Source organism: Cervus canadensis, chromosome 9 (genome assembly GCF_019320065.1).
Source record: "Cervus canadensis isolate Bull #8, Minnesota chromosome 9, ASM1932006v1, whole genome shotgun sequence".
In the NCBI taxonomy this organism is placed as follows: domain Eukaryota; kingdom Metazoa; phylum Chordata; class Mammalia; order Artiodactyla; family Cervidae; genus Cervus; species Cervus canadensis.
This window is the reverse complement of record NC_057394.1, coordinates 35,951,537-35,977,008: the sequence shown is the minus strand read 5'-3', so window position 1 is coordinate 35,977,008 and position 25,472 is coordinate 35,951,537.

Here is a 25,472-nt window from a genome sequence, read left to right as displayed (position 1 = left end):
CATGCTCCAGAAGCCCCTCCTGCTTTCCTCAGCCTCTTCTCTTCTCTTTTCATCAGAGCACGTGGATGCTAGGAAGCTGACTCTTACCACAATAGCTCCCTTGGGGCACCAGGGCCTCTTTATGAACTGCATCAGGATGTAAACAAACAAACATAGCCAAGAAAATGAATAAATAATCAACAGCTTCCTTGGTGATGACATCAGGAACTGTGACCATGAGAATGGAAAAGGCAGCGTGTGGCTTCTCTTAATCTGACAAACGCTTGGATTGTCGTAACATCAGAATGAGAGCAAGAAGGGCAACCAGTGTTTACCCGAAATGAGGGATAACAAAAGGGATTTCCTGGGTCATCTGCCTCCCCCAGAAAGCCTATTTATTCCCAGCCAGGTATTAAACTTGAGCAACGAACAAGGAACCAGTGTTTTCCCACTTCAGCCTTCCCTGCTCTTCCCATACCTGTTTCACTAGGTGTGGCTCAGGTCAGAGGTTCTGTTACAATCACAATAAGAAGGCATGAAACCCCTGCTCCCTGACTACATTAAAGGGAGGATCAGTCCTCCTGAACTCTCCCAACGAGTGATAAATGCAGCCACAGAGTAGACCTAGAGTCCAAGGATTTACCGGAACACCTGCCTGTGACCCCAGGGACGGAACTCCTAATCTTGATTACACTGGGCTGTTGTGCTCCCTTACTCATGTAGCTAAAAGCCAACAACATAAGGGCTGTATCTCCCCTCTAGAGCCCCAAACCCCTTGTTGCTGCTCCAGAATGCAGTGGATGGTGGAAGACACCTATACCCTCTTGTCTTTGACTGTCCCCAGTGATGTTGTTCTAGAAGGCTTGGTGTGTGTGCTGCCTCGTTTACACAATAGGAGACAGAACACATAATTCATTGTCTAGGTTAGTGCTTTGTAAATATTTCTATATTCTGGAGAAAAAAATGCCCTTGGGAAAACTTCATGTACAATTCTCAGAGTTTTCTGGATGGGCTGAAGATAGGTTTAAAGGACCCTTGATTAAAACCCCTGAGAGAGTAAATCATCCTAGATTCTGATCAGGACAGCCAGTGCTTGAGGTATCAGTTATCTCTGATAGTAGCTTGTATGGTGTTAGAGCAGGTGCGATCTCAAGACATTATAAACATCATATACATTCTATATTGGCTTTCTTTTCCCAGACCCCATACCTCAAGTAAAACCTCTCCTTTGCCCCATGATTCTCTATCCTTTCACTATTTATTTCTTCTTCAACAACAGCTACTACCACCAGATTAAAATGATCTGCAAGAGTTGGGAAGCATGGGTTATGCTATTTTTTAGTCTATTATATATGTGTGTGTGTGTGTGTATAATTTTATATTGGTGTATAGCTGATTAACAGGATTCCCAGGTGCTTCTCATGGTAAAGAACCCACCTGCCAATGCAGGAGACATGAGAGACTCGGGTTCAATCCCTGGAACAAGGAAGATCCCCTGGAGGAGGGCATGGCAACCCACTCCAGTATTCTTGCCTGGAGAACCCCATAGACAGAGCAGTCTGGTGGGCTACAGACCATAGGGTTGCAAAGAGTTGGACACAACTGAAGGGACTCAGCATGCACACACATAGCTGATTAACAGTGGTGTGATAGTTTCAGGTGCTCAGCAAAGCAAGTCAGTCATACATATTCATGTATCCATTCTCCCCCAAACTCCCCTCCCATCCAGTCTTCCACATAACATTGCACCAACTTCCCTGTCTATAAGTAGGTCCTTGTTGGCTATCTATTTTAAATATAGCAGTGTACATATCGAGATATTTTCAAATAATATGCTCAGTATGTTTTCCTTCAAATTGTAAACAACTTTTCAGATGATGTACATCTAAATTTACAGCAGTGATCTGTTTGCTCATCTAAAAAAGTATAGTGAATTATTTTCCTTATATTTCAAGATTTTTTGGGGGTAGTCTTAAGTGTGTTTGTTATACTGCTAGACAATCCTAAGAATATCTCAGTCAGGGGAAGGGAATTAAAAAGCACATCAGTATCGATGTATGTTTATTTGATTTCATCATCAGCATTAGTTATTACCTCCATATTTCTGATTGGAATACATAATCTCAAGTTCCATTAAATCTTATTGTTCTAGACCCAGCAGGCTCTTGTATCAGCTAATTAACACAAAAGTTACTGTTTCCAATTTTGGAATACCAATGAGTTGTCAGAACACGACCCTGACTGTGCTGCTAGGTTGGGAAAGACACAGCATAAACAGTGTCTTCTGCCCTATGAGAAGGTGGATGGGGCTGTTTCTGATCATGTCTCTACATTTATAGAGTTGACTGAAGATCAAGAGGAGCGTTCCAAACACACTATCTAAGACTAGAGAATATAGTGGTGAGTGCACATTCAGTCTCTAAGATTCTCTCGAAGATGGTGGCTCAGCATCGCGTCTCAGCTAATGGTTTGGTCAGGTATAGTGATTGTATACCTACTGTTCATGGTATTTTTTGGGGCTCCAAAATTACTGCAGATGCTGACTGCAGTAATGAAATTAAAAGACACTTTCTCCTTGGAAGAAAAGCTATGACCAACCTAGACAGCATATTAAAAAGCAGAGACATCACTTTGCCAACAAAGGTCTGCCTAGTCAAAGGTATGGTTTTTCCAATAGTCATGTATGGATGATAGAGTTGAACTATAAAGAAAGTTGAGTGCTGAAGAATTGATGCTTTTGAACTGTGGTGTTGGAGAAGACTCCTGAGAGTCCCTTGGACTGCAAGGAGATCCAACCAGTCCATCTAAAGGAAATCAGTCCTGAATGTTCATTGGAAGGACTGATGCTGAAGCTGAAACTCCAATACTTTGGCTTCCTGATGCACTGGTTCTGACTCACTGGAAAAGACTTTGATGCTGGGAAAGATTGAAGGCAGGAGGAGAAGAGAATAACAGAAGATGAGATGGTTAAATGGCATCATCAACGTGATGGACATGAGTTTGAGTAAGCTCTGGGAGTTTGTGAGGGACTGGGAAGCCTGGCGTGCTGCAGTCCATGGGGTCGCAAAGAGTCGGACACGACTGAGCAACTGAACTGAACTGAACTGTTCAGTGTGCTGGTGGCTTAACACAGTTGATAGGAAAGCACATTTACTCTTTAAGAAGTTAACTCTGAAACTGCAGACAACAAACTATGGTATTGTTATACAAGGTCAGTCAGTCAGTTCAGTCACTCAGTCGTGTCCAACTCTTTGCGACCCCATGAATCGCAGCATGCCAGGCCTCCCTGTCCATCACAAACTCCCGGAGTTTACTCAAACTCATGCCCATCGGTTATACAAGGTAGCATGTGGTAAATGCCAGAAAAGGATATAGATTGATTTCTATTGCAGGACAGAAAAGGGGCAGAAGGATTGAAGATTACTTCTAACTGGAGATAAATTAGAGACTGTGTGACATGGGAGAAACCATTGGATTGAACCTTGAGAATACGGAGTATTTGAATAAGCTATGGTTGAGAAAAGTGACCCTTAGTGCCCGAGCAATGGTATAATACTAGGAGCCACAGAACTCTCTAGCACAGTGCTCATCTATTTGCCATAAATTGCAAGTCATTTCTGCTGTCCTATCTCTGCCTAAGTCATCTTTTCCCAAAGACTGGCCCTGGCTTGGTAATGGCAACAGAGACCAAGGGGAATTCTTCATTAATGCAGTCTGATGCTTCTAACTACTTTGCTGATAAATGCTGGAAAGAAGCAGATTAATGAAGGCTCTACAGTATCACAGAGGCTTAGCTAAGAATACAAATCAGTGTAACAGCCAGTTTTGGAGGAAATTTTTGAAAATCTGCAGTTAAATAGGGAAGTTGACCACAACTAAAGTTCTGTCTTTCAGATGCTGGAAGAAAGCAAATAATGATTGAACTTGTCAGATAGAGATGACAGATGCTCTGAAGGATTACTCTGTGATAGTTGGGAGAAAAAAAGCAAATTTTCTTCAGCTGTAACTGATGTATAAAGGAGATGTCACAGTAATAGCTTATATGTCAAACAAAATTGGCATGTTTGGGGAATTTGGTTTCCAAAGATGACTTTGAACATAGGAAGAAACAGAAATAGCCTCTGAAGGGACAATAAATTGAAATTGAAAGCAGATTTTTGCTCTGCCTTCATCGTTTGAAAATTCAATATACCCTCTTACTAAATCTGCTTGTGCTTTTACCCTTTTATTAAGCCAAATTTCTTTGTAAATATATTCCAAGTGCACTTACACATATATGTAAAACTTTACATGCATTCATAAATGTAATTACTACACAACTGCTTTTTCAAGTGAAATCCTTTATTTTTTTTTTCTTTTTGTGTTAACTCCATCACCACCTGGCCTCACTTCCAACCATACAATCCTTTACTCAAAGTAAGCACAGAGTATGTGTTGTTCCATATTCTCTGCAAGCTCATGTAGTCATATGGTTCCAAATTGGGAAAGGAGTAGTACGTCAAGGCTGTATATTGTCACCCTGCTTATTTAACTTATATGCAGAGTACATCATGAGAAACGCTGGGCTGGAAGAAGCACAAGCTGGAATCAAGATTGCCAGGAGAAATATCAATAACCTCAGATATGCAGATAATACCACTCTTATGGCAGAAAGTGAAGAAGAACTAAAGAGAGCCTCTTGATGAAAGTGAAAGAAGAGAGAGAAAAAATTGGCTTAAGATTCAACATTCGGAAAACTAAGATCATGGTATCTGGTCCCATCACTTCATGGCAAATAGATGGTGAAATAATGGAAACAGTGAAAGACTTAATTTTGGGGGGCTCCAAAATCACTGCAGATGGTGACTGCAGCCATGAAATTAAAAGACACTTGCTCCTTGGAAGAAATGCTATGACCAACCTAGACAGCATATTAAAAAGCAGAGACATCACTTTGCCAACAAAGGTAGGCCTGGTCAAGGCTATGGTTTTTCCAGTAGTCATGTATGGATGTGAGAGTTGGACTATAAAGAAAGCTGAGCGCAGAAGAATTGATGCTTTTGAACTGTGGTATTGGAGAAGACTCTTGAGAGTCCCTTGGATTGCAAGGAGATCCAATCAGTACATCCTAAAGGAAATCAGTACTGAACATTCATTGGAAGGACTGATGCTGAAGCTGAAACTCCACTACTTTGGCCACCTGATGTGAAGAGCTGACTCACTGGAAAAGACTTTGATGCTGGGAAAGATTGAAGGCAGGAGAAGGGGTCGACAGAGGATGAGATCATCGGATGACCTCACCGACTCAATGAACATGAGTTTGAGTAAGTTCCGGGAGTTTGTGATGGACAGGGAAGCCTGGTGTGCTGCAGTCCATGGGGTTGCAAAGAGTTGGACATGCCTGAGAAACTGAACTGAGCTGAGGTAATCATAATTTGCATATACAAGCATATAATTTTCATATACAAGTATAGGGAATTTTGCATTGCTTTGTTTTATACAAAAACTAGCAAAATACTAGTCATACTTCTTTATCTTGTTTTTCTACTCATTTTTTTGTAGAAGTCACTCCAAGTCAAATGGTTGACTTCTCAACCATTCTTTTAATGATTGCATTATGTTTCACGGTGTGGATATATAATTCAAGGTTATTATACTTTGCTTTATTCTTGGGGGAGATAGTTTTTAAATGCTAACAAAATGATTACCTTTGTAAATACCTCCAAAATTAGTTTTAATATTTAGATGGCATTAAAATAATCAATCCAGTTGACAACAAGGCAGACTTATATAAGCATGTTTTCACATCAGCCATCAATACCAAGAAGCTAATTAGACTTGGGCACATTGCAAGGAGAAACTAGAGATTTCTGCTGCTCATAGTGTACCTCCTGTTTGTCCCCCAGCAGTAATTAAAGCCTTCACCTTCACCATCTGGGCAGGGGAACAGGTAGGTAAAGACTAATATTTCAGTTATCATTAGAAATGAAATTAGTCTGGGCTGGTTTCCATTGCATACCCATTCAAAAACAAAATTCTGCCTACTTGGGATTATTCTTTTATATGGACAATGCTTGCCTTCAGTCAGATTCTATCTACATTCTGTCTCCTTCATCCCTCCTTCCATATTATACAAGGTTCAAAACCCTTTCTTGCTCTCTGCTTCTATGCTTTTCATATCTATCTGGCTCAATTATTTTTCCTGAGTGATCTAATCTTCCTTCTTTGTACCATGCTTCCCATATGTTCCCTAAGCCCTTATCTCAATAAGATCTCTGGCTCCTCCTCCCCACCACAAAAATCACTCTCCTGTTTGTTAAGCACTGATTAAGTTTGAATTGTAGGAATTGCTATTGGCTTGCTTTTCTCGTTTGTGAGTTTACCCAACCCCTGAGTGCCCTGTGTTTGTCTCACTCATCTTTGTGGGCCCAGAGCCAGCACAGTTCATGGAGCGTTCTGTGCAGCCGATACTCTGGAGACATTTGCTGGACTGACTTTGTTGCGTTGAGAATCGGGGCCCTGCCATCTTGGCTCACAGTTAGTCGCTTGTCCCCTGTTCCCTCCACACAGACTTTAGTCCCCAGCTCCCATGAAACGTCTCCTACCTCTGTTTCCTCCTTGCCCTCTCTCTCTCCATTCACTTCCTTTTAGCACCTTATTATTTCCCTTTTGTACTGTTGTACACTTACTCTAAATAGCAATCATGCTTCCTCTCTCTCTTCAATTATGTATATTAAATGAAAACTTGCCAAACCTTAGCTCTGACTTTAGCACTCCCCTGGTGAAAAACCTTCAGTGCTTTCAGTCAATCGTATAAAACCTAACTTCTCAGCCTGGCTTTCAAATATCCTCCATGTGGTGGTAACCAAATGTATGTCCAGGCTTATTTGTACTACCCTACACCCTTTTGTCCTATACTGAATGTTGTATATTTTCATTTTCTGTATGCAGATTTTGGCTGCTTAATGTTGCCTTGTTCATTTTTCCTTTTTGCACCTTAAAGATGGACTCATCTTTATTGTTGATTAATTAGCCATTCTGGTGACTTTGAAGATTACTATCAGATCTCACAAGACTTGTCTTGATTTCTTATATGCAAATATCACCCTCATCACTAAGTCTATTGCTTTTTGTTTATGCCACTCTTATGGTTCCTTTTATTTGATATATATATAGTATTTTTATTTGTTACATTAAATGACATTATATCATATATATTATTTGTAATATATAGTTATACATACTACATGTTTTTAATAGATAATCATTTATATAAACATATAAACATACACAGATACATGAGATGGTGAAGGACAGAAAAGCCTAGTATGATATAGTCCATGGGGTCTCAAAGAGTCGGACACAACTGAGTGACTGAACAACTTCAATGTATTTGTGGTTCTTTTTATTATACATATATTTAATTACTAGATTGTAAACCTTTGAGAGACCATGGTTTGTTGATGTTTGTTTCTGGCATTATATGCTTCAAATAGGTTTCTTGACCATAATAAACATTTTAAAGAACAGTTCAAAATCCCCAATAACTTGGGCCAGTTTTAGCAAAATTTAATAGAAGAAAATTAAAGTCATATCTTTGTGACTAAAAGTCTAATATCCTTAAATGTTTTTTTCTAAGACTTTTCTAAATTTAAACAAGTCATCTTTACCTGTATATTTTAAGTAATTCTCCTGGATATCAAATACTATTTCAATGAGTTATTCTCTATTAACCAATACCTTGGTGCAATAAAGAATGGGAATACTTTTGGCATATTCCAAACTTTTCAAGATACTCTAACCCATATGGCACTTCCATCATTGAAAAATGAGATGTGATATTTACATTTACAGAGCACAGAAATGCCAGACCAAGGCATTTCTCTCCATTTTTTAAGCTTGTTCCTTCTCAAATTTAAGTAAAAACTAGCTGCATTTTGACCAAAGTAAAAAACATGTGCTATATGTTTCTTTGTTATGTACAATTATTGCTTTATTAGGATAACTTTTTTTAAAGCAAATAATTCATTCAAATAAATGAATTTTTTATTTCCTCCAGACAAATTTGTATAAAGGAAGAAATCTGCCAGCCAAAATGAATCAAAGGACAGGAAGAATCTCTCAATATTACAACATTGGAGGAGGACTTGTACATTGTAATAATAATAGGTGAATATGTGCATGAATGCATGTGTGTATATATACACTATCTATATAGTTATGTGTTACATACATATACACACACACATATATTTGTGTTGCTCAGTTGCTTCAGTTGTGTCCGACTCTTTGTGACCCTATGGACTATAACCTGTCAGGCTTCTCTGTCCATGGAATTCTCCAGGCAAGAATACTGGAGTATTCTTGCCATGCCCTCCTCCAGGGGATCTTCCCAAAACCAGGGATTGAAGCTGTGTCTCCCGCATTGCAAGCAGATTCTTTATCCACTGAGTCAAGAGTAAGCCCATACATATACATACATCCAATCAATTTTTTGCCAACATTTATTACATAAAATTGTACTACAGATACTTTTTTTGTTTCTATATGTTAATTTTTTGTTCATGTTAGGCAGTGCCTTTGAAAAATAAAAACCAAAATAAATAAAAACAAGAAATTATACCAGTTGGTATGTTATTCTTCTCTTAAATTCCTGATGGGTCTGGATCTGAGCCACAGTCAACATGGGCATCATTGCACAGAGAATATGATGAGACATGCCTATGGAATCTTAAGTCCTAGAGCTTTCACTCTTACCCTTACAAGGGAAATTTTGGCAATTATTAAGAATCTCATAGATACAAGAATAAGAAATAGTATTGAATCTTGATTGATGACTCTTTCTCAAACCTTAAAATACAAATCAAAGTGTGATTACCTCCTGTCATAGGAAAAATGATTCAAACATGAGCTGTGTATTGCAAAACCCATGGACAGAGGAACCTGGCTGGCTATAGTCCATGGGATTGCAAAGGGTCAGACACAATTTGGTGACTAAACCACCACCACCATTACCAAGGAAAGGAAATAATGCAATTTACCTAGATAGTTATATTCTTTAAAATTGATTAAAGGGTTTTAGAAAGAAGTTTATTGAGGGACCAGAATTTAGCCTGGCACTAGGGTTTCTCCTGGATCAGAAGGCAAGGGCCTTTCTTCTCACTGCTTAGTATGATTTATTTTGTCTTTCATGGACTTCTGTCCTATTTTGACCACAATCTAAACAAGTAAGCTATCAAACAGATGAATACAAACCCCCCTGAACATCATGTACATGAAAAAAATCAGCAAAATCTATGATAGCCATACTAAACTTTTGAAATATGGCTATCATATAAGTGTACCAGTATCCAATCATCAGAATATATATTACCAGACAAAAACCCTAAATTCAAATGAAGCTGTAGAACAAGATTAAAACTAATATCAAATGCATATTTGATATTAAATTAGTATCAAATACATTAATATCTAATACAAGTCATTACATTTTAAAGTCACATTTAGTCACATGTTTCAGAATATATTTTTGTGCAGTATTGGGTTTAGTGAGGGCTTCCATGGTGGCTCAGAGGGTAAAGAATCTACCTGTGATATAGGAGACCCAGGTTTGATCCCTGGGGTGGGAAGATGCCCTGGAGAAGGGAATGGCAACCCACTCCAGTATTTTTGCCTGGAGAATTCCATGGACAGAGGAGCCTGGCGGGCTACAGTCAATGGGGTCACAAAGAGTTGGACACAACTGAACAACTAACAGACATTTCTTGGATTTATTGAGAGTATCCATGATTTTTAATAGCTTTTTGTTCAAATATTTTTCTTGGAAAATGATTGCAGTTTTGATTTGCATCGATCTAGAATTCTGGAATATTTTTGATCAATGTGTATTTTAATTGGTGATATATTTTGGGACTTTGCCACGACTATCTTCCTGGCCATGTTTCTGTGGACTCTGAATTAGGAATGACTGCAGGTTCAGGCTTGGATCTATTCTTAGTGGGCTTCCCTGGTGGCTCAGATGGTTAAAAAAAAAAAAAAAAATCTGTCTGCAATGCAGGAGACCTGGGTTTGAGCCCTGGATTAAGAAGATCCCCTGAAGAAGGGAATGACTACCCACTCCAGTATTCTTGCCTGGAGAATTCCATGGACAGAGCAGCCTGGTGGGTTACAGTCCATGGAGTCACAAAGAGTCAGACACCACTGAGTGACTAACGTGGACTCTGTCCTTAGTGGTTGTAGGGTTTCAGGTCTTATGTTGCTCCTCTGCATATATGAACATCTCATGCTCATTCACTAAGTTGTGTCCAACTTTTAGTGACCCCCATGGACTGTAGTCTGCCAGTCTCCTCTGTCTATGGGGTTTCCCAGGCAAGAATACTGGAGTGGGTTGCCATTTCCTTCTCCAGGAAAGGGGATCAAACCCGTGTCTCCTTCATTGGCAAGTAGATTCTTTACCACCGAGCCCCCAGGGAAGCCTTTATGAAAACAGTTCAACCTGGATGTCCTTCTCCACTCCTAACCTTATGAGTGAACATATCTTACCTTCTATGTGTCACTTAGAAGGCACTTTCCAGACCCCACTTGAGGATTAATCTCCATTCTCATCATGTTAGGCTTAGAACCCTGTTATTGGCTTGCTAATCTTTCTCAAATGTGGGTTTACGGCAGGGAACAGAGTCTCATCCTCAGACAGACATAGTCCCATATGAAAAGCATTACTCGAGATGGGCTTGGTTCTAGCTCAGAGCTCTTCTACACTGCATGGACCCTGGAGGATGGGAGCCCATCCATGATCAGGAAGCCCCACCAGCTGGAAATTAGGTTCCTCTGCTGGGTGTTAGCATGGTACAATATTTCCCCAAATCTGTGACCCTGGGAATGTTTACAGTGTGATGCCCCCTCCCTTTCCCCGCTTCCACTGCTCAATACATATTTATGAGGAATTTTCTTTATTTAAATTTGATTTTTGCTACATTTGGCCACCAGGCTTGTAAGTAATGGAAGTTTGTATTTTCTAGATGCTTATCAACTGCAGAGTATCAGTACTTCACATTAAAAGAAAAATAGGTGTAGTTTTGGCTGCTCTGGGTCTTCATTGCTGTGCGTAGGCTTTCTCAACTTGCAGTGAACAGGGGATACTCTCTATTGCAGTGGGTAGGCTTCTCCTTGCAGTGGCTTCTCTCGCTGTGAAGTACAAGCTCTAGGGTATGCAGACTTCAGTATTTGCAGCTCACGGGCTCCAGAGTGCAGGCTCAGTAGTTGTAGCACAGGCTTAGTGGCCCCGTGGCATGTGGGATCTTCCCCCACCAGGGATCGAACTGGTGTTCCCTGCATCTCACAGTGGAATCCCAACCACTGGGCCACCAGGGAAGCTCAATACTTCAGATCAATAGAAGTGTCACTCCTGAAAATTTAGGCTGAGTCTCATTTACTCTTTGCTATTTTGATTCTTTAAAATCTTTACACTACAAGGGAACACTTTTTAAAAATCTGCATCAAATCCAATTTTCTTGAGACAATTCACAAATTAGTGTTTGTTTCAAATTTTACATCATAATGACATATTCATGAACAAAACAACTCCTAAACACAAGTCTCACTCCCTCTGGCTAATAAACTATAATCACCTTCGTTTCTAAACAGGGGCTCTTTATTTTCCCTCTGACCTTGGGCTGCTTCTGAGGCCATTTTACTGTTTTCAACACTCTCTCTCAATGTCAGCTTATCCTTAGGTGCTAATTAAAATGGCAGGTTTTAAATTGATCATTAGCACGTTTTGGCTACTGCTCTGCATGCAGAAGTCCCTCAAGTGATTCTTCGTTCCTCCCAGTATAATCCCTCTTTCTCCAGACATTTTCTCCACTTCCTTTCTCCAGTAGTTCCAACTGCTTCTTAAAGAGAAAGTAGATAGCCTAGCATGTCTACCCCAGCTGTTCCTCATTTATTTCTCAGGCCTGTCCCCTCTAAGTGATAGAGGCAGATTTTTTTTTTCTTTTGGTAATGGGCCATCCTTTTATTTATTCTCAGTATTTTGGAAAAAATAAAACAAAGCTTTGTTAAACAGTTTTCATACATTCCTCTTTCAAACTGTCTTAGTATCCAAGTAGACAGCTTGAAAGTGAAAGTGAAGTTGTTCAGTCGTGTCTGACTTTGCGACCCCGTGGACTGTAGCCTGCCAGGCTCCTCTGTCCATGGGATTTTCCAGGCAAGAATACTGGAGCAGGTTGCTGTTTACATATGGATATACTTTTTTTTAAAAATTATTTACATTGTTTTTTGTGATAAGAATACTTGAGATCTGCCCTTTTAAAATTTCTAAGTGGGAATGATGGGGTTATTGTAGTTGTATTTACCCTTCCTTTGTTTATCCCACCAAGGCAGAATGGACTTTAAGGGAGAAACAGTCTTGGACCATGTGATGTTCTGGTTCAGCTGTGCTGACCAGCAGGTGAAGACACGCTGATCCCCCTTCTCCCTCTGGGATATGGCAGGATTTGGACGGGGATGACCTGACCCCTCCCCCATGCTGGATAATGACGCGCCTGCCTCCCAGTGCTTCACCAGGACCGGAGGCCTCCTTAATGCCCGATCCAAGGCCAGGTGAAGTTTCTGCAACAGCCGCTGCTCCTCCGCCAGCTTTCCCGGAGTTCGTAGAGCCGCCATTTGGGCAGGCTCCGATCCCGGTGACAGAAGCCTCTGGCCAACACTTCCAGGATCCCGCTCCACCCTAACCGCCCAAGCTATACCCGCCTCTCCCGAGCGAAGAAGGCATACCACACTGACCCGGAAGACGCTGAGTGGACCACCCAGAAGGACCCCACCGACCCACGGGGAACCAAGATCATTCTGAAGAGGAAGAAGAGAAGGAGATCCCGGACGAGCCCTCTACAGGATGGAGCTGGGTAAACGACTCCTGCTGCTCGGCCTCTTCAACGCAATCCTGAACCTGACCAGTGTTCCTGCACAGGACAACGTCTTCATCTCGTGGGCACATTCTTACGTGAACTTCCACAACTCCTCCAACTGTTGGGTATGTGGGGCCATGCCCCTGTCAGTAATGGACGGACTCCCCTTGTGGGTATCGCCACTCCGTTATGGGGACTTTATACCACTGTGTTCCTTCTTAGAGCAACAGAAAGGAACTTTTCTCTCTCTCACCAACCATAACCTTTCTTTGCTCTCCTGGTGTAAGAAGAAGCCATCAATGGGCCAGGGACATAGGGTTACATTTAACATGAACACCAGCCTTATGGAGATAACAAAGGCTTATACCTCATATATGAAAATTAAAGAGGAAAAGGGCTCCCTTAACAAAAGGGGGACAGGCCTCCCGGTACCTTGAGCAATACTACCAGGTCTGGGATGAATATTTCTGGATGACTCCTGAGAAAGGACAGTTGATTACCCCTGCTACTATTTGCTGGGAACAAAAAGAACAGAAACTTGTATTTGGAGACCACCCCCTAGACCCAAAAGAATTAAAATATATGGGTTATTTGCCCCCTGAACAATGTAAACAAATCTTGGAAGTTACCTATCACCCCAATCAGTCTGTTCAGTGGCCCGGTTCCGACTGGAAATATAATCCTGGAATCCGCTGGGTAGCCCCCAATGGGACCCAGTGGCTCTGTGGGCTTAATTTATGGCCATGGTTACCAGTTGGCTGGGTGGGGCATTGCACATTAGGATTTGCTTTCGCCCATGGCAGTATTAAGCCTAGCCTATACCAGCCTCCAGTAAACCTGCCTTATCTGCATGCAAGATGGACACGATCTGTGTTCGAATGGTATGACTATCTTGCTGCCTTGTTTATACCCTCTGTAGGGACAACGGATATCATGGTTAAGGTAGAGGCCTTAACTAATTTCATTAAACAGGCCCTCTTAGACAGTACTAAAGCCACTCAAGCTTTGAACGAAGAACAGATTCAGATGAGGAAGGCAGTAATTCAAAATAGGATGGCATTAGACATACTCACAGCAGCCCAAGGAGGGACTTTGGCGAATGGCGTGTACATCCCTGACCTGTCTGAAGATGTATCTGCTGCCTTGGAGGATATGCAAAATCAAGTGAAAGCCATGTCTAATGAATTGTTGTTATAGTAATCTCGATCATACTGCTCTGTGGACCTTGCTTCCTACAATGCCTTGTGAATTTTGTAACCCAGAGGTTGATAGCATTCTCTCATGTGGGTGGCAGGAGGGCTAAGGTACAATATATCTCAATAAATGATGCTCGTTATGGAAACTAAGAGCATCAAGAGCGGGGAATGAAGAAGGAATTCATAGGGCCTGGACTCCATCTCAGGCCTGTCTGTGCTGATCGTGCGCGGCCACCTCTCCAGTGGACTCTGAACTCTGTGCTTAGCGCCTGTGGGAATGACAATGGAAGGATAAGACCCCCCTCTGGGCAGGGGAATCTTGAAGAACAGACACTAATCACCCCTGCCTCCGGACACTATCTATCAGAATGTAAGCACAGGCTTATCAGTTATTAACTATTTGGAATGTAACTGCGGGCTTATTGATTATTGACTGTTTGAACACATAACACGTGAATGATGGGGTTATTGTAGTTGTATTTACCCTTCCTTTGTTTATGTAAGTCTCAAGGGAATTGGGGTAGTGGGTTTGGACACATGGGGTATAAAAGATTTTCACAAATGCTGGTCGGGGCCCTTGGCTAAGAGGAGACTCTGCCTTGGGCCCACCGGTGTAATAAACTGCACTCCACTAAAAAAATAAATAAATAAATAAATAAATAAATAAATAAAATTTCTAAGTGGATAATACAGTATTGCTAATATAAGCACTATGTTTTACAGAAGGTCTCTGGGTCTTATTCATCTTGAATAACTAAAATTTGATAGTCGTTGAACAGAAAGCCTTATTTCTTTGACACCCAGGCCTTCGCAGCCACTATTCTACTCTCGGCTTCCATGAGTTGGACTGTTTTAGATAACCTGTGTACATTGAAACCATGCAATATTTGTCCTTCTGTTTCTGGCACATCTCACGTCATATAATGTCTTCCAGGTTCATACACGCTGTTACAAATGGTAACGTTTCCTTCTTTTATTTTTTCATTAAAGTATAGTTGGTTTCCAATGTTGTATTAGCTTCCAGTGTACAGCCAAGTGATTCAATTATACACACACACAGATTAGTTTTAGATTTTTTTCTATTATAGGTTATTACAAAATATTGAGTAGCTGCTATGCTTGTTATTCATTAGCTGCTTGTCGGTTATCTGCCATATATATATGTGTGTGTGTGTGTGTGTGTATGTTAATAGCAACCTCCTAGTTTTTCCTCCCTTTCCCCTTTGATACGTAAGTTTATTTTCTATGTCTATGGGTCTATTTCTTTTTTGTAAGTAAGCTCATTTCTATGGGTTTTTTTCAGATTCCACATATAAGCATATCATATGATATTTTTCTCTGTCTGGCATAATTCACTTAGTAAAATAATCTCTAGTTCTCTTCATGTTGCTGGAAAAGATATTTCATTCTTTTTATGGCTGAGTAATACTCCATTGTATATGTATATATATACATATATATGTATATGTACCACATCTTCTTTATTCATTCATCTGTTGATGGACATTTAGGTTGTTTCCATATCTTGGTTATTATAGATAATCTAAAGTGAACATGTATGTGCAAGAAAATCTCCATAAGGTTATCAGCTGGATTTTCAGCAGAAACCCCTTCTATTTTAAGGTTAAATAATATGTGTATATTGTTATACATATCAGTTTATTTATGCATTATTAATATGTTATATGTATGTGTAAACACACTTTCTATATTCACTCATCCTTTGCTGGACCCTTAGGCTATTTTCATATTTTGACTATTGTGAATAAGGCTACAGTGAACATGCAGGTGCAGCTATTTCTTTGAGATCCCAATTTCAATTATTTTGGATATCTACCCAGGAGTAGATCATATTTTCAATTTTTTGAGGAACTGCCATAGTGTTTTCTCTGTCTTCCACACCCCTCTAGATGTTGCTATACTATTTCCCACCTGTGCTGTGTTAGGAGAAGCTGGAGAGAAGATGTTACTGTTTCCAGTCTAGGCAGACTCAGTATTTTAAAGATTGTCTTGTCTCTGGAGGAGCCAGATGAATGGAGAGGAAACTGAAAGTCAGTAGATGGCTAAGGCATCCAATGTTTAGCAAATCCTGAATTTTTAAATGACAAACTAACTTTCCAGGTTTGAATGGTATTTATGGTTGAAGCAGAAACCTCATGGTTTCTCTTTGGGCAGGATTTCTCAAGCTAGATAAGCAACTGAGTCACCTGAGGGCTTTTAAAAACTACTGATGCATATATACACTATCATGTGTCAAACTGCTAGCTAGTGGGAGGCTGTTGTATAACACAGGGAGTCCAGCCTGGTGCTCTGTGATGACCCGGAGTGGTGGGATGGGAGGGAGAGGAGGCTCGAGAGGGAGGGGACAATATATATATATACACACACACACATGTGTGTGTGTATGACTGATTCATGTGGTTGTACAGCAGAAACCAACACAACATTGTAATTTTTCTCCAATTAAAAAAAATAAATTTAAAAAATAGTAAAATGAAAAAAAAAAATAAAAACACCCTACCAATGCCTGTGTTTCATCTGCAGAGACTGACTTAGACTGGGGTGTGACTTGGGCTTTGGAGTTCTTAAAGCTCCCCCAGAGAACCTAATCTGAAGATAAAGTTGAAAACCAGTGTTTTACCTCAGTTTATCCTGTCATCTGGGCTTCCCTAGTGGCTCAGGCAGTTAAGAAGCTGCCTTCAGTGCAGGAGACCTGGATTCGATCCCTGGGTTGGGAAGGTCTCCTGGAGGAGGGCATGGCAACCCACTCTAGTATTCTTGCCTGGAGAAGCCCCATGTACAGAGGAGCATGGTGGACTACATTGCATAGGGTTGCAGAGAGTCAGACATGACTGAGTGACTAAGCACCCTGTCACCTATGTGGAGCAAGAATCTGAATAAGATGTTACAGCTACTATCCTGGTGAATTTCATGTTGTTCGTGGCCCCTGAAGATGAAAAGAGAGACTTCAGCCTCTGAGGCTGCCAGTGAGATGCTATGATTCTGATCTCCATTTAAATGCACCCAGTGGTTGCCTGGGTCCCACCAGCCAGCTTAGGGACACTTCCTGCTGAGGATGGAGAAGGGAATGGCAACCAACTCCAGTACTCTTGCCTGGAGAATTCCATTCCTAGCAGGCTATAGTCCATGGGATCACAGAGTCAGACATGACTGTGTGACTAACTTTCCTTTTTTTCCTTTTTTCTGCAGAGGAGAGGAGCTAGGAATGGCCCCAAAGTGCTTCACCAATACCTGCCCTGAGTAGGGCAAGATCCCCTAGGGGCGGAGGTGGGAACTTCGGGAAAACAGAGAAAGAGCGCCCTCCTCCCAATTAGTGCCACTTCATTTGTCACATTTATTCATGAATCAAGCATATGTAAAAGCCCTGTACTTTTGAGGCCCGTGGGTTAAACATCCCATAAGCTATTTGCAGAGTAAAAACATACTAAATGTTGGGTTGACAAAGAAGTCCATTCTGGTGTTTCTGTAACATATTATGGAAAACGCCGAGCAAACTTTTTGACCAAGCCAAAATGTTTCTATAAGATGGATTCTTTGATTTTTATTTCTGAACAGACAAGGTAACTGGGATTACCTAGAATAAGCAAGACATTTAGGCATCCTTTGAAGGAGGAGGAATCCTCTCTCTGTATCAAACCAGTTAGACTTAAGCAGCAATTTCGTTAATTAATGCTGTCACTTATTTAACAAGTATTCATTGACCTTGTCCTCACAATGAAATACAAAACTAGGAGGCCTGTCCTTGAAGCATTTGCTTATGTTCAGGTTGAAAAAATGATGTAGGGAGATGCTGCAAATGCTAGGAGAGGAGATGTGGAGGGGACACATGGAGGAAGTGGTCACATTTAATAACTTTCATGGGTGGCATGCTTGCTATTATCTCATGAAGCCAGGATTCTTTCTATTCATAGTTTACAGGAGAGGAAATTGAGGTACGGAGAGCATATGGATCTTAGTGAGTGCCACATGGCTTATTAGAACTCTAACTAAAGGAAGGTTAATGGGCTCCAGGGCTGACTTTATACGATTGAGCTCTAGTGCTTGATGGTGTCTATGTGTGTGAGTCTGCATGATGAAAGAGTCCTTTTTCTTCTAGGTAACATAGGTAACAAGTGCAATTTGGGGAGAGAAAGCTGCCCGAGAAAGTTAAAAGAGAATCAAAGAAACTTTCGGGGTTTCAGCCTGTAAGCACTTACAGATGAATGAAGTAGAGTTCCAGGTGAATGAGAAAGCACAGCATGAAAACATAGCCATGAAGGGAAACAGTGTATGATGGAACTAAAATTGAATTTTAATCTGTAATATATGAAGATACCATGAATGACTCTAAGTAGGCAGAGCTTAATCCATTTTGTTTTTAAGAAACATGCAGGGATGAACGGCAGGGAGTTGAAATGGCATTGCTGTGTGTGCTGTGTGCTAAGTCACTTCAGCTGTGTGCAAATCTGCGACCCTATGGACTGTAGCCCACCAGGCTCCTTTGTTCATGAGATTCTTCAGGCAAGAATACTGGAGTGGGTTGCCGTTTCACTCTCCAGGAGATCTTCCCGACCCAGGGATCGAACCCACACCTCTTACATCTCCTGCATTGGCAGGCAGGTTCTTTACCACTAGTGCCACACAAATAATTAGAAAAATCAACGAGGAGATTTCTGAATTTAGGCACTATGGAGAGAAGACGGTCTGAATTAAGGTAGGAATAGTGGAGAGAAAAAAGTGAAGATAGAATATGTAAAAGAATTAGAATTTATAATTCAGTGTATTAGTGACACATTCAATATGGGGCAGGGAAAAGCTAATTACGATTATTGGGTATATGGGGTGATATTGACCCATTTATACTTTCAGTTATGCAACGAAGATTTATCAAGTGTTCTCATGACAGACACTGTTCAAAGCACTAGGTGATAACACTGAACAGCCCAGGCAGAGTCTCTGTCTTTAGGGATTTGCACCTTACATTGAAGAAGTGAAACAGCATTGTAATGAATAGCATTACAATAAATAGCTCAACAATGGTTCCAGTGGCAAGTGCAAGTGAAGAAATTAACAGGCTGATAAGAAAGTGAAGGTGATATTAATTTGGTTGGGAGGGCCGAGGTGAAGAAGACCTATTTGGTGAGGGAGTGTTTGAGCTTAAAACAGAGTGCAGTGAAGGACTCAGCTCTGTGAAGGGTCAGGGGAAAAGAGATTAAGACAAAGGAAACAATAAGGACCAAAGTCCTGAGACAGGACAGATGCCATGATCCAGAAATAGAGTTTAATAGAGGATGTTTAAAGTGGAGAAGGGGCTTCTGTGGTGGCTCAGATGGTAAAGAATCTGCCAGCAATGCAGGAGACCTGGGTTCAATCCCTGGGTGGGGAAGATTCCCTGGAATTGGAATTGGCAACTTGCTCTAGTATTCTTGCCTGGAAAATTCTGTGGACAGAGGGGCTACCATCCATGGGGTTGCAAAGAGTCTGGTACTCCTGAGTGACTGAGCACACACACACACATAGAAAAGATCAGTGGTCACCGGGACATGAAGAAGAGAAGACAGGGAGCATGAAGGGAAAGGGAAGAATATTCAGTACCCTATTTTTTTCTCATGTCAGCTAAAAAGCAGTATGAAAAAAAATCAGTGCAGTGGATATTTTGTTATTATTTTGATTATGGTTAAAATTTGACGTGTGTCAAAGCTTATCAAATTACATAGTTTACAAAAGTGCAGATTACTCTATGTCAACACAGTACCACAGTAAACCCCTTTTTAAAGCATCTAGAATAGAAGAAAAAGTAAGATGGGGCCAAAAGTGAAATGACATTTACATATATAACTAGTATATTCATATAAAAACAGAGAAAGTGGAAGAGAAAGTATATTCAAATACACTTCAGGAAATAAATAACTTTTCTGAATTACAAACCATGCAAAGCTTTTAATCAAAAAGGCTATTAACTGCAAAATGTATAAAAATCACATAGTATTGAAGGAAATGTTAGTGATAATATGCACAGAGTAAATATGATAGGATGTATTTTTAATTTATTTTATAGGATCTGGTTAACACATGGATTTTTTTTCTTCTACCAATTATGTATATAGTTAATATAATTTATACAATTATATTTACATGTTATTTAAATTTATATTTTTGTACTTATTTATATTTGCACAAGCAGGAAAGAATAAACAAAAAGAACTAAGAGGGGACTTCCCTGGTGGCTCATTGGTAAAGAAACCACCCTCTAATGCAGGAGAAGACGTGGGTTCAATCTCTGGGCTGGGAGACATGGGACAACAACATGCCATGGGACAACTAAGCCCTTGAACCACATCTACTGAGCTTGTGCTCTATAGTCCAGGACCCACAACTACTCTGCCCACAAGCTGCAATTAACCACAGCCTGCATACCTAGAACCTGTGCTCCACAGCAAGAGAAGCCACCTCAATGAGAAGCCTGTGCACTGCAATGAGAGTAGTCACTACTTGCTGCAACTCAAGAAAGCCTTTGCTCAGCAATGGAGACCCAATGCAGCCATTAATGAATTAATTAAATCATAAAAAAGAACTTTTTGGAAGTCAAGCATCTAATAAAGTGTATGTATCAAGATCTGGCAGGATTGCTCAATGCCAAAGGCCGCATGTACTACCTGAGCTAAAAAAGAGTCCTAAACAGAAGAGCTCACTGCATAGTTCTCATCTCTCTTGTGATACCTGATATTTCTCTGTCTGAGATGGTTTTTTATAGTACAAAGTCTTCTGGAAAGAATAATTATCACTTAATATTGTCCATCTCTTTAATCAGAAGAAAACTTTAAAAAAATTATAGAAAGGAACACCTATTGATAACCGTTAAAAAAGAGTGGGGATGGTTTCACTAGGAGAATGTTCTATAGCAAGAAGGAACATGAACACATAAGAGGTCAATAGGAATACAGAAGAAGTTTTTAAACATTCAAAAGGTTAGTGATAGGAAAACAAAGACAGTTTTGCATACTTGGCTGGCTTTTTTCCCCCTAGAATTTGCAAAAATCGATTTCTGAATTGATGCTTTTCATCCTGAGGATACCAGAACAATTCGAAAAATGAAAACTTCAACTTTCTCCAAATCAACTTACTCCCTCAGTCTAGTCAGATTTCTTTAGTCCAGTGTAATCAGTTCTATTCCATCTTTTGAGGAGCCATGAAGAAAAAAAAAATTTAAATGGGAAGTTGATGTATCTTTATTCTACTTTGTATTCATCCTTTCTCTCTGATGTTAATGGTCATAGAATTTATGCTCTCGCTAAAAAGTTGATGTTTTGCTGTACTAAGCAACAACTTACTTTATGACTTATACATAATATTGGCTTCCTTGGTGGTTTAGCAGTAAAGAATCATCCTGCAGTGTAGTAGACTTGCAGGAATTGTTGTCCAGTCGTTCAGTTCAGTTCAGTCACTCAGTCATGTGCGACTCTGCGACCCCATGAACCACAACAGGCCAGGCTTCCCTGCCCTTTACCAACTCCAGGAGTCCACCCAAACCCATGTCCCTTGAGTCAGTGATGCCATCCAGCCATCTCATCCTCTTTCATCCCCTTCTTCTCCTGCCCCCAATCCCTCCCAACATCAGGGTCTTTTCCAATGAGTCAAGTCTTCCCATGAGGTGGCCAAAGTATTGGAGTTTCAGCTTCAGCATCAGTCCTTCCAATGAACACCCAGGACTGATCTCCTTTAGGATGGACTGGTTGGATCTCCTTGCAGTCCAAGGGACTCTCAAGTGTCTTCTCCAATACCACAGTTCAAAAGCATCACTTCTTCAACACTCAGCTTTCTTTACAGTCCAACTCTCACGTCCATACGTGACCACTTGAAAAACCATAGCCTTGACTAGACGGACCTTTGTTGGCAAAGTAATGTCTCTGCTTTTTAATATGCTGTCTAGGTTGATCATAACTTCCCTTCCAAGGAGTAGTTGCGTCCAACTCTTTGTGACCCCATCTACTGCAGCACGCCAGGCTTCCCTGTTCTTCATCATCTCCCGGAGCTTTCTCAAACTCATGTCCATTGAGTTGGTGATGCCATCCAACCATCTCATCCTCTGCCATCCCCTTCTCCTCCTGCCTTCAATCTTTCCCAGCATCAGGGTCTTTTCTAATGAGTCAGTTTTCCACATCAGGTAGCCAAAGTATCAGCTTCAGCATCAATCCTTCCAATGAACATTCAGGGTTGATTTTCTTTAGGATTGACTGGTTTTATCTGTTTTCAGTCCAAGGGACTCTCAAGAGTCTTCTCCAAAACCACAGTTCAGAAGCATCGATTCTTCAACGCTCTTTATGGTCCAACTCTCACATCCATACATGAACTGGAAAAACCATAGCTTTGACTACACCTTTGTTGGCAAAGCAATATCTCTGCTTTTTAATACACTGTCTAGGTTTGTCGTAACTTTTCTTCCAAGGAGCAAGTGTCTTTTAATTTAGTGGCTGCAGTCACCATCTACAGTGATTTTGGAGCCCAAGAAAAGAGAGTCTGTCACTGTTTTGTTCCCCCATCTATTTGCTATGAAGTGATGAGAAAGGATGCCCTGATCTTAAGTTTTTGAATGTTGAGTTTAAACCAGCTTTTTCACTCTCCGTTTTCACCTTCATCAAGAGACTCTTTAGTTCCTCTTCACTTTCTGCCATAAGTGAGGTGTTATCTGCATGTCTGAGGTTATTGATATTTCTCCCAGCAATCTTGATTCCAGCTTGTGCTTCATCCAGCCCAGCATTTCTCATGATGTACTCTGCGTATAAGTTAAATAAGCAGGGTGACAATATACAACCTTGATGTCCTCCTTTCTCAATATGGAACCAGTCTGTTGCTCCATGTCTTATTCTAACTGTTGCTTCTTGATCTGCATACAGTTTTCTCAGGAGGTAGGTAAGGTAAGTAAGATATTCCCATCTCTTGAAGACTTTTCCAGTTTGTTGTGATCCATGAAGTCAAAGGCTTAGCGTAGTCAATGAAGCAGAAGTAGATGTTTTTCTGGAACTCTCTTGCTTTTTCTATGATTCAACGGATGTTGACAATTTTATCTCTGGTTCTTCTGCCTTTTCTAAATCCAGCTTGAACATCTGGAAGTTCTTGCTTCAGGTTCTGTTGAAGCCTAGCTTGGAGAATTCTCAGCACTACTTTGTTAGTGTATGAGATAAGTGCAATTGTGTGGTAGTCTGAGCATTCTTTGGCATTGCCTTTCTTTCAGATTGGAATGAAAACTGACCTTTTCCAGTCCTGTGGTCACTGCTGAGTTTTCCAAATTGGCTGTCATATTGAGTGCAGCATGTTAACAGCATCATCTTTCAGGATTTGAAATAGCTCAGCTGGAATTCCATCACCTCCACTGGCTTTGTTTGTAGTGATGCGTCCTAAGGCCCACTTGACTTCACACTCTACGATGTCTGGCTATAGGTGAGTGATTACACTATCATGGTTATCTGGGTCATTAAGGTCTTTTTTGTAGAGTTCTTCTGTATATTCTTGCCGCCTCTTCTTAATATAGTCTGCTTCTGTTAGGTCCATACCATTTCTGTCCTTTATTGTGCAACTTTGCATGAAATGTTCCTTAGTATCTCTAATTTTCTTGAACTGATCTCTAGTCTTTCCCATTCTATTGTTTTCCTCCATTTCTTTGCATTAATCATTTAGGAAGGCTTTCTTACCTTTTCTTGCTATTCTTTGGAACTCTGCATTCCTTTGGGTATATCTTTCCTTTTCTTCTTTGCCTTTCACTTCTTTCCTCAGCTATTTGTAGGAGACATGGGGTCAATCCCTGGGGCAGGAAAATACTCTGGAGGAGGAAATGGCAACCCATTTCAGTATTCTTGCCTGGAAAATTGCATGGACAGAGGAGCCTGTTGGGCTACAGTTCATGGGGTTGCAAGAGCACACACACTCACATATAAATACACATGCATAATATTATATATATATATATATATATATAATGATTTTATAAGCAAGCACTTATTTTGCTGGGCTGTGTATCATGGGAAATTTTAAGGCTGTGCCCTTGAAACAATTGCAAACTATGTTGAGAGGAGAAGGGTTTGTATGTGAAACATCCAGGGAAAAATTCAAAGGCAAGTAAAACAAGGGATAGCCTGGTTACTGCAATCCCCTGACCAGCTTTTCCAATTATAAAATCCATTTCCTTATACTAAATACCACTTTTTATGAATTCATTTTTTTAAGATATAAGAAAATCTAATCTTTCCAAATCTCTAGCTAAGCTTACACTTCTGGCACTTAAATAGTAATCTCATGTTGCAACCTACAAGCAATGATGTTTTCCAGAATTTCAAGTGATCTCTTTCTGGTTATAATATACCTTCAGTATGGCCTTTATTCTGCTGCAGAAACCAACCTTGGCCTACTTATTTGCAACTAAAATTTCCTGACTTTTGGGCCATATCTCAAATGCCCTGCAGCCTTGTCTGTCCAAATCCTACTATTTATTGCCCATATACCAAATCCTCCAATGAACCTTCTTTGCTCCCTATGGAAGGGATCTCATCTCTAAATATTAGTCATTTACTTATCTGTTCAAATAATATTTATTAAACTATGTCACACATGTTATATTAGAGATAAACACAAATTACTAAGGGAACTCTCAGAATTGCTATCTTTTGGGCTTGATGTAGGATAAAGTAGAAAGTGGATGAAGATAAATCTTAAAAAGTAGAACTAAAAGCTATCATAAAATGTCTTGTATTCCTTGGTAAGGAATTTAGATTGTAATCTTGTATAATACTTCTGTGAGATTTTATATTTTCAAACAGGACAGGACAGTCTTATGTTGAAATCACTGGGGCATATGCCTTACTATCTTTCTTGAATGTGAAATCCTTAAAGACAAAGACTGTGTTTCATTCATCATTAGATATTCCACATTACTTTCAGTGTAGACCTAGATCATGCCTCTCGTTCAATGGAGTTCTAGAAGTCCAGAGAGACAGCAAAGCTCTCCCTTAAAAATCTGCCTAAAGTTTAGGTGAGCTAACGGGATCAGCTGGTTAAGTAAACATTCAAATTAATATATTCAAATGAACTCATATGATTCTATGTGAGTTTTCTTTAATGTCAAGCCAAACTAGTGCAGAAAATATGATTGTTCAAGTTCCTTTAGCAAAGTGAACTCGCCCACGTTGCACATGTATAAGGTTTTCAACACTAATTAGTGTACTAAAAAGAGCTTCTAATATGATAGAGTGTATTCACCATAATGTTGCTATGAGAACTTGCCATTTATATTTTCATAAGTGCAATTTTTCTCACTGAAGCATCTACAGAAAGATCAAGCATTATTTTTCATGATATACCTTGCATGCTCCTGCTGCTAAGTCGCTTCAGTCGTGTCCGACTCTGTGCGACCCCAAAGACG